Source organism: Panulirus ornatus, chromosome 7, assembly GCF_036320965.1.
Source record: "Panulirus ornatus isolate Po-2019 chromosome 7, ASM3632096v1, whole genome shotgun sequence".
Classification (NCBI taxonomy): domain Eukaryota; kingdom Metazoa; phylum Arthropoda; class Malacostraca; order Decapoda; family Palinuridae; genus Panulirus; species Panulirus ornatus.
Genome location: NC_092230.1, coordinates 1 through 10,547, shown reverse-complemented (window position 1 = coordinate 10,547; position 10,547 = coordinate 1). Strand labels below are relative to the sequence as shown.

At 40.2% G+C, this 10,547-nt stretch overlaps 1 long non-coding RNA gene across 4 annotated transcripts; it reads left to right on the top strand.

Moving 5' to 3' along the window:
• The first annotated feature begins 576 nt into the window (after positions 1–576).
• On the top strand, positions 577–8,744 carry LOC139749353 (uncharacterized). Of its 4 annotated transcripts, none has more exons than XR_011712947.1 (7): positions 577–645; positions 1,169–1,301; positions 2,153–2,285; positions 3,137–3,269; positions 3,465–4,909; positions 7,399–7,531; positions 8,383–8,744. It is a non-coding gene; the product is annotated as an uncharacterized lncRNA (long non-coding RNA). The 4 variants fall into 4 exon arrangements; XR_011712948.1 differs by having other exon boundaries at positions 4,777–4,909; positions 8,383–8,742; XR_011712950.1 differs by lacking the exons at positions 7,399–7,531; positions 8,383–8,744 and adding exons at positions 5,760–5,892; positions 6,088–6,179.
• The last annotated feature ends 1,803 nt before the right edge of the window (positions 8,745–10,547 follow it).

The window sequence follows — 10,547 nt, the reverse complement described above, 5'->3', positions numbered from 1 at the left end:
CCAAATGTTTCTTTCCCTTTTGATGCCTCTATGCCCCTGCAATTGCCTTTGGCGGCGCCAAAGGGGATTTAAAAGTAACCTTTAATTTCTATTTTTATTTTTGGATGCCACCATGCAACTGTATTGGACTTTGGCACCCCTAAACGGTCTTTTAAGTAAACTTTTAATTTTTCTCTTTCCCTTCAGATGCCACTATTCCCCTGTAAAGGCCTTTGAAGACGCCAAAGGGGATTTAGATTAATCCTTCAATTTTCCTCTAAATTTTGGATATCTCCACGCAATTCCCTTGCCCTTTGGCATCCCCAAAGTGGCATTAAGATAAGCTTTCCAAATATTTCTTTCCCTTTTGATGCCTCTATGCCCCTGCAATTGCCTTTGGCGGCGCCAAAGGGGATTTAAACATAACCTTTAATTTGTATTTTTAATTTTCGATGCCACCATGCAACTGTATTGGACTTTGGCACCCCTAAACGGTCTTTTAAGTAAACTTTTAATTTTACTCTTTCCCTTCAGATGCCACTATTCCCCTGTAAAGGCCTTTGAAGACGCCAAAGGGGATTTAGATTAATCCTTCAATTTTCGCTAAGATTTTCGATATCTCCACGCAATTCCCTTGCCCTTTGGCATCCCCAAAGTGGCATTAAGGTAAGCTTTCCAAATATTTCTTTCCCTTTTGATGCCTCTATGCCCCTGCAATTGCCTTTGGCGGCGCCAAAGGGGATTTAAACATAACCTTTAATTTGTATTTTTAATTTTGGATGCCACCATGCAACTGTATTGGACTTTGGCACCCCTAAACGGTCTTTTAAGTAAACTTTTAATTTTACTCTTTCCCTTCAGATGCCACTATTCCCCTGTAAAGGCCTTTGAAGACGCCAAAGGGGATTTAGATTAATCCTTCAATTTTCATCTAAATTTTTGGATGCCTCCACGCAATTCTCTTGCCCTTTGGCATCCCCAAAGTGGCATTAAGATAAGCTTTCCAAATGTTTCTTTCCCTTTTGATGCCTCTATGCCCCTCTAATTGCCTTTGGCGGCGCCAAAGGGGATTTAAAATAACCCTTTAATTTGTCTTTTTAATTTTGAATGCCACCATACAATTGTATTGGACTTTAGCACCCCTAAACGGTCTTTTAAGTAAACTTTTAATTTTTCTCTTTCCCTTCAGATGCCACTATTCCCCTGTAAAGGCCTTTGAAGACGCCAAAGTGGATTTACGTTAATCCTTCAATTTTCCTCTAAGATTTTCGATACCTACACACAATTCCCTTGCCCTTTGGCATCCCCAAAGTGGCATTAAGGTAAGCTTTCCAAATGTTTCTTTCCCTTTTGATGCCTCTATGCCCCTGTAATTGCCTTTGGCGGCGCCAAAGGGGATTTAAACATAACCTTTAATTTGTATTTTTATTTTTGGATGCCACCATGCAACTGTATTGGACTTTGGCCCCCCTAAACGGTCTTTTAAATAAACTTTTAATTTTTCTCTTTCCCTTCAGATGCCACTATTCGCCTGTAAAGGCCTTTGAAGACGCCAAAGGGGATTTAGATTAATCTGTCAATTTTACTCTAAATTTTTGGATGCCTCCACGCAATTCTCTTGCCCTTTGGCATCCCCAAAGTGGCATTAAAGTAAGCTTTCCAAATGTTTCTTTCCCTTTTGATGCCTCTATGCCCCTGCAATTGCCTTTGGCGGCGCCAAAGGGGATTTAAAAGTAACCTTTAATTTCTATTTTTATTTTTGGATGCCACCATGCAACTGTATTGGACTTTGGCACCCCTAAACGGTCTTTTAAGTAAACTTTTAATTTTTCTCTTTCCCTTCAGATGCCACTATTCCCCTGTAAAGGCCTTTGAAGACGCCAAAGGGGATTTAGATTAATCCGTCAATTTTCCTCTAAAATTTTGGATATATCCACGCAATTCCCTTGCCCTTTGGCATCCCCAAAGTGGCAATAAGATAAGCTTTCCAAATATTTCTTTCCCTTTTGATGCCTCTATGCCCCTGCAATTGCCTTTGGCGGCGCCAAAGGGGATTTAAACATAACCTTTAATTTGTATTTTTAATTTTCGATGCCACCATGCAACTGTATTGGACTTTGGCACCCCTAAACGGTCTTTTAAGTAAACTTTTAATTTTACTCTTTCCCTTCAGATGCCACTATTCCCCTGTAAAGGCCTTTGAAGACGCCAAAGGGGATTTAGATTAATCCTTCAATTTTTCGCTAAGATTTTCGATATCTCCACGCAATTCCCTTGCCCTTTGCCATCCCCAAAGTGGCATTAAGGTAAGCTTTCCAAATATTTCTTTCCCTTTTGATGCCTCTATGCCCCTGCAATTGCCTTTGGCGGCGCCAAAGGGGATTTAAACATAACCTTTAATTTGTATTTTTAATTTTGGATGCCACCATGCAACTGTATTGGACTTTGGCACCCCTAAACGGTCTTTTAAGTAAACTTTTAATTTTACTCTTTCCCTTCAGATGCCACTATTCCCCTGTAAAGGCATTTGAAGACGCCAAAGGGGATTTAGATTAATCCTTCAATTTTCCTTTAAATTTTTGGATGCCTCCACGCAATTATCTTGCCCTTTGGCATCCCCAAAGTGGCATTAAAGTAAGCTTTCCAAATGTTTCTTTCCCTTTTGATGCCTGTATGCCCCTGTAATTGCCTTTGGTGGCGCCAAAGGGGATTTAAAGTAAACCATTCATTTGTCTTTTTATTTTTGCATGCCACCATGCAACTGTATTGGACTTTCCCACCCCCAAAGGGTCTTTTAAGTAAACTTTTAATTTGTCTATTTCCCTTCAGATGCCACTATTCCCCTGTAAAGGCCTTTGAAGACGCCAAAGGGGATTTAGATTAATCCTTCAATTTTCATCTAAATTTTTGGATGCCTCCACGCAATTCTCTTGCCATTTGGCATCCCCAAAGTGGCATTAAGATAAGCTTTCCAAATGTTTCTTTCCCTTTTGATGACTCTATGCCCCTCTAATTGCCTTTGGCGGCGCCAAAGGGGATTTAAAATAACCCTTTAATTTGTCTTTTTAATTTTGAATGCCACCATGCAATTGTATTGGACTTTAGCACCCCTAAACGGTCTTTTAAGTAAACTTTTAATTTTTCTCTTTCCCTTCAGATGCCACTATTCCCCTGTAAAGGCCTTTGAAGACGCCAAAGTGGATTTACGTTAATCCTTCAATTTTCCTCTAAGATTTTCGATACCTACACACAATTCCCTTGCCCTTTGGCATCCCCAAAGTGGCATTAAGGTAAGCTTTCCAAATATTTCTTTCCCTTTTGATGCCTCTATGCCCCTGTAATTGCCTTTGGCGGCGCCAAAGGGGATTTAAACATAACCTTTAATTTGTATTTTTATTTTTGGATGCCACCATGCAACTGTATTGGACTTTGGCCCCCCTAAACGGTCTTTTAAATAAACTTTTAATTTGTCTCTTTCCCTTCAGATGCCACTATTCCCCTGTAAAGGCCTTTGAAGACGCCAAAGGGGATTTAGATTAATCTGTCAATTTTTCTCTAAATTTTTGGATGCCTCCACGCAATTCTCTTGCCCTTTGGCATCCCCAAAGTGGCATTAAAGTAAGCTTTCCAAATGTTTCTTTCCCTTTTGATGCCTCTATGCCCCTGCAATTGCCTTTGGCGGCGCCAAAGGGGATTTAAAAGTAACCTTTAATTTCTATTTTTATTTTTGGATGCCACCATGCAACTGTATTGGACTTTGGCACCCCTAAACGGTCTTTTAAGTAAACTTTTAATTTTTCTCTTTCCCTTCAGATGCCACTATTCCCCTGTAAAGGCCTTTGAAGACGCCAAAGGGGATTTAGATTAATCCGTCAATTTTCCTCTAAAATTTTGGATATATCCACGCAATTCCCTTGCCCTTTGGCATCCCCAAAGTGGCAATAAGATAAGCTTTCCAAATATTTCTTTCCCTTTTGATGCCTCTATGCCCCTGCAATTGCCTTTGGCGGCGCCAAAGGGGATTTAAACATAACCTTTAATTTGTATTTTTAATTTTGGATGCCACCATGCAACTGTATTGGACTTTGGCACCCCTAAACGGTCTTTTAAGTAAACTTTTAATTTTACTCTTTCCCTTCAGATGCCACTATTCCCCTGTAAAGGCATTTGAAGACGCCAAAGGGGATTTAGATTAATCCTTCAATTTTCCTTTAAATTTTTGGATGCCTCCACGCAATTATCTTGCCCTTTGGCATCCCCAAAGTGGCATTAAAGTAAGCTTTCCAAATGTTTCTTTCCCTTTTGATGCCTGTATGCCCCTGTAATTGCCTTTGGTGGCGCCAAAGGGGATTTAAAGTAAACCATTCATTTGTCTTTTTATTTTTGCATGCCACCATGCAACTGTATTGGACTTTGCCACCCCCAAAGGGTCTTTTAAGTAAACTTTTAATTTGTCTATTTCCCTTCAGATGCCACTATTCCCCTGTAAAGGCCTTTGAAGACGCCAAAGGGGATTTAGATTAATCCTTCAATTTTCATCTAAATTTTTGGATGCCTCCACGCAATTCTCTTGCCCTTTGGCATCCCCAAAGTGGCATTAAGATAAGCTTTCCAAATGTTTCTTTCCCTTTTGATGCCTCTATGCCCCTCTAATTGCCTTTGGCGGCGCCAAAGGGGATTTAAAATAACCCTTTAATTTGTCTTTTTAATTTTGAATGCCACCATACAATTGTATTGGACTTTAGCACCCCTAAACGGTCTTTTAAGTAAACTTTTAATTTTTCTCTTTCCCTTCAGATGCCACTATTCCCCTGTAAAGGCCTTTGAAGACGCCAAAGTGGATTTACGTTAATCCTTCAATTTTCCTCTAAGATTTTCGATACCTACACACAATTCCCTTGCCCTTTGGCATCCCCAAAGTGGCATTAAGGTAAGCTTTCCAAATGTTTCTTTCCCTTTTGATGCCTCTATGCCCCTGTAATTGCCTTTGGCGGCGCCAAAGGGGATTTAAACATAACCTTTAATTTGTATTTTTATTTTTGGATGCCACCATGCAACTGTATTGGACTTTGGCCCCCCTAAACGGTCTTTTAAATAAACTTTTAATTTTTCTCTTTCCCTTCAGATGCCACTATTCGCCTGTAAAGGCCTTTGAAGACGCCAAAGGGGATTTAGATTAATCTGTCAATTTTACTCTAAATTTTTGGATGCCTCCACGCAATTCTCTTGCCCTTTGGCATCCCCAAAGTGGCATTAAAGTAAGCTTTCCAAATGTTTCTTTCCCTTTTGATGCCTCTATGCCCCTGCAATTGCCTTTGGCGGCGCCAAAGGGGATTTAAAAGTAACCTTTAATTTCTATTTTTATTTTTGGATGCCACCATGCAACTGTATTGGACTTTGGCACCCCTAAACGGTCTTTTAAGTAAACTTTTAATTTTTCTCTTTCCCTTCAGATGCCACTATTCCCCTGTAAAGGCCTTTGAAGACGCCAAAGGGGATTTAGATTAATCCGTCAATTTTCCTCTAAATTTTGGATATCTCCACGCAATTCCCTTGCCCTTTGGCATCCCCAAAGTGGCATTAAGATAAGCTTTCCAAATATTTCTTTCCCTTTTGATGCCTCTATGCCCCTGCAATTGCCTTTGGCGGCGCCAAAGGGGATTTAAACATAACCTTTAATTTGTATTTTTAATTTTCGATGCCACCATGCAACTGTATTGGACTTTGGCACCCCTAAACGGTCTTTTAAGTAAACTTTTAATTTTACTCTTTCCCTTCAGATGCCACTATTCCCCTGTAAAGGCCTTTGAAGACGCCAAAGGGGATTTAGATTAATCCTTCAATTTTTCGCTAAGATTTTCGATATCTCCACGCAATTCCCTTGCCCTTTGCCATCCCCAAAGTGGCATTAAGGTAAGCTTTCCAAATATTTCTTTCCCTTTTGATGCCTCTATGCCCCTGCAATTGCCTTTGGCGGCGCCAAAGGGGATTTAAACATAACCTTTAATTTGTATTTTTAATTTTGGATGCCACCATGCAACTGTATTGGACTTTGGCACCCCTAAACGGTCTTTTAAGTAAACTTTTAATTTTACTCTTTCCCTTCAGATGCCACTATTCCCCTGTAAAGGCCTTTGAAGACGCCAAAGGGGATTTAGATTAATCCGTCAATTTTCCTCTAAATTTTTGGATGCCTCCACGCAATTCTCTTGCCCTTTGGCATCCCCAAAGTGGCATTAAGATAAGCTTTCCAAATGTTTCTTTCCCTTTTGATGCCTCTATGCCCCTGCAATTGCCTTTGGCGGCGCCAAAGGGGATTTAAAAGTAACCTTTAATTTGTATTTTTAATTTTGGATGCCACCATGCAACTGTATTGGACTTTGGCACCCCTAAACGGTCTTTTAAGTAAACTTTTAATTTTTCTCTTTCCCTTCAGATGCCACTATTCCCCTGTAAAGGCCTTTGAAGACGCCAAAGGGGATTTAGATTAATCCGTCAATTTTCCTCTAAGATTTTCGATATCTCCACGCAATTCCCTTGCCCTTTGCATCCCCAAAGTGGCATTAAGGTAAGCTTTCCAAATATTTCTTTCCCTTTTGATGCCTCTATGCCCCTGCAATTGCCTTTGGCGGCGCCAAAGGGGATTTAAACATAACCTTTAATTTGTATTTTTAATTTTGGATGCCACCATGCAACTGTATTGGACTTTGGCACCCCTAAACGGTCTTTTAAGTAAACTTTTAATTTTACTCTTTCCCTTCAGATGCCACTATTCCCCTGTAAAGGCATTTGAAGACGCCAAAGGGGATTTAGATTAATCCTTCAATTTTCCTTTAAATTTTTGGATGCCTCCACGCAATTATCTTGCCCTTTGGCATCCCCAAAGTGGCATTAAAGTAAGCTTTCCAAATGTTTCTTTCCCTTTTGATGCCTGTATGCCCCTGTAATTGCCTTTGGTGGCGCCAAAGGGGATTTAAAGTAAACCATTCATTTGTCTTTTTATTTTTGCATGCCACCATGCAACTGTATTGGACTTTCCCACCCCCAAAGGGTCTTTTAAGTAAACTTTTAATTTGTCTATTTCCCTTCAGATGCCACTATTCCCCTGTAAAGGCCTTTGAAGACGCCAAAGGGGATTTAGATTAATCCTTCAATTTTCATCTAAATTTTTGGATGCCTCCACGCAATTCTCTTGCCCTTTGGCATCCCCAAAGTGGCATTAAGATAAGCTTTCCAAATGTTTCTTTCCCTTTTGATGCCTCTATGCCCCTCTAATTGCCTTTGGCGGCGCCAAAGGGGATTTAAAATAACCCTTTAATTTGTCTTTTTAATTTTGAATGCCACCATGCAATTGTATTGGACTTTAGCACCCCTAAACGGTCTTTTAAGTAAACTTTTAATTTTTCTCTTTCCCTTCAGATGCCACTATTCCCCTGTAAAGGCCTTTGAAGACGCCAAAGTGGATTTACGTTAATCCTTCAATTTTCCTCTAAGATTTTCGATACCTACACACAATTCCCTTGCCCTTTGGCATCCCCAAAGTGGCATTAAGGTAAGCTTTCCAAATGTTTCTTTCCCTTTTGATGCCTCTATGCCCCTGTAATTGCCTTTGGCGGCGCCAAAGGGGATTTAAACATAACCTTTAATTTGTATTTTTATTTTTGGATGCCACCATGCAACTGTATTGGACTTTGGCCCCCCTAAACGGTCTTTTAAATAAACTTTTAATTTTTCTCTTTCCCTTCAGATGCCACTATTCGCCTGTAAAGGCCTTTGAAGACGCCAAAGGGGATTTAGATTAATCTGTCAATTTTACTCTAAATTTTTGGATGCCTCCACGCAATTCTCTTGCCCTTTGGCATCCCCAAAGTGGCATTAAAGTAAGCTTTCCAAATGTTTCTTTCCCTTTTGATGCCTCTATGCCCCTGTAATTGCCTTTGGCGGCGCCAAAGGGGATTTAAAAGTAACCTTTAATTTCTATTTTTATTTTTGGATGCCACCATGCAACTGTATTGGACTTTGGCACCCCTAAACGGTCTTTTAAGTAAACTTTTAATTTTTCTCTTTCCCTTCAGATGCCACTATTCCCCTGTAAAGGCCTTTGAAGACGCCAAAGGGGATTTAGATTAATCCGTCAATTTTCCTCTAAAATTTTGGATATATCCACGCAATTCCCTTGCCCTTTGGCATCCCCAAAGTGGCAATAAGATAAGCTTTCCAAATATTTCTTTCCCTTTTGATGCCTCTATGCCCCTGCAATTGCCTTTGGCGGCGCCAAAGGGGATTTAAACATAACCTTTAATTTGTATTTTTAATTTTCGATGCCACCATGCAACTGTATTGGACTTTGGCACCCCTAAACGGTCTTTTAAGTAAACTTTTAATTTTACTCTTTCCCTTCAGATGCCACTATTCCCCTGTAAAGGCCTTTGAAGACGCCAAAGGGGATTTAGATTAATCCTTCAATTTTTCGCTAAGATTTTCGATATCTCCACGCAATTCCCTTGCCCTTTGCCATCCCCAAAGTGGCATTAAGGTAAGCTTTCCAAATATTTCTTTCCCTTTTGATGCCTCTATGCCCCTGCAATTGCCTTTGGCGGCGCCAAAGGGGATTTAAACATAACCTTTAATTTGTATTTTTAATTTTGGATGCCACCATGCAACTGTATTGGACTTTGGCACCCCTAAACGGTCTTTTAAGTAAACTTTTAATTTTACTCTTTCCCTTCAGATGCCACTATTCCCCTGTAAAGGCCTTTGAAGACGCCAAAGGGGATTTAGATTAATCCTTCAATTTTCCTCTAAATTTTTGGATGCCTCCACGCAATTCTCTTGCCCTTTGGCATCCCCAAAGTGGCATTAAGTAAGCTTTCCAAATGTTTCTTTCCCTTTTGATGCCTCTATGCCCCTGTAATTGCCTTTGGCGGCGCCAAAGGGGATTTAAAATAACCCTTTAATTTGTCTTTTTAATTTTGAATGCCACCATGCAACTGTATTGGACTTTAGCACCCCTAAACGGTCTTTTAAGTAAACTTTTAATTTTTCTCTTTCCCTTCAGATGCCACTATTCCCCTGTAAAGGCCTTTGAAGACGCCAAAGGGGATTTAGGTTAATCCTTCAATTTTCCTCTAAGATTTTGGATACCTCCACGCAATTCCCTTGCCCTTTGGCATCCCCAAAGTGGCATTAAGGTAAGCTTTCCAAATGTTTCTTTCCCTTTTGATGCCTCTATGCCCCTGTAATTGCCTTTGGCGGCGCCAAAGGGGATTTAAACATAACCTTTAATTTGTATTTTTAATTTTGGATGCCACCATGCAACTGTATTGGACTTTGGCACCCCTAAACGGTCTTTTAAGTAAACTTTTAATTTTTCTCTTTCCCTTCAGATGCCACTATTCCCCTGTAAAGGCCTTTGAAGACGCCAAAGGGGATTTAGATTAATCCTGTCAATTTTCCTCTAAATTTTTGGATGCCTCCACGCAATTCTCTTGCCCTTTGGCATCCCCAAAGTGGCATTAAAGTAAGCTTTCCAAATGTTTCTTTCCCTTTTGATGCCTCTATGCCCCTGTAATTGCCTTTGGCGGCGCCAAAGGGGATTTAAACATAACCTTTAATTTGTATTTTTATTTTTGGATGCCACCATGCAACTGTATTGGACTTTGGCACCCCTAAACGGTCTTTTAAGTAAACTTTTAATTTTTCTCTTTCCCTTCAGATGCCACTATTCCCCTGTAAAGGCCTTTGAAGACGCCAAAGGGGATTTAGATTAATCCTTCAATTTTCCTCTAAATTTTTGGATGCCTCCACGCAATTCTCTTGCCCTTTGGCATCCCCAAAGTGGCATTAAGATAAGCTTTCCAAATGTTTCTCTCCCTTTTGATGCCTCTATGCCCCTGCAATTGCCTTTGGCGGCGCCAAAGGGGATTTAAAATAACCTTTAATTTGTATTTTTAATTTTGGATGCCACCATGCAACTGTATTGGACTTTGGCACCCCTAAACGGTCTTTTAAGTAAACTTTTAATTTTTCTCTTTCCCTTCAGATGCCACTATTCCCCTGTAAAGGCCTTTGAAGACGCCAAAGGGGATTTAGATTAATCCTTCAATTTTCCTCTAAGATTTTCGATATCTCCACGCAATTCCCTTGCCCTTTGGCATCCCCAAAGTGGCATTAAGGTAAGCTTTCCAAATATTTCTTTCCCTTTTGATGCCTCTATGCCCCTGCAATTGCCTTTGGCGGCGCCAAAGGGGATTTAAACATAACCTTTAATTTGTATTTTTATTTTTGGATGCCACCATGCAACTGTATTGGACTTTGGCACCCCTAAACGGTCTTTTAAGTAAACTTTTAATTTTTCTCTTTCCCTTCAGATGCCACTATTCCCCTGTAAAGGCCTTTGAAGACGCCAAAGGGGATTTAGATTAATCCTTCAATTTTTCTCTAAATTTTTGGATGCCTCCACGCAATTCTCTTGCCCTTTGGCATCCCCAAAGTGGCATTAAAGTAAGCTTTCCAAATGTTTCTTTCCCTTTTGATGCCTCTATGCCCCTGTAATTGCCTTTGGCGGC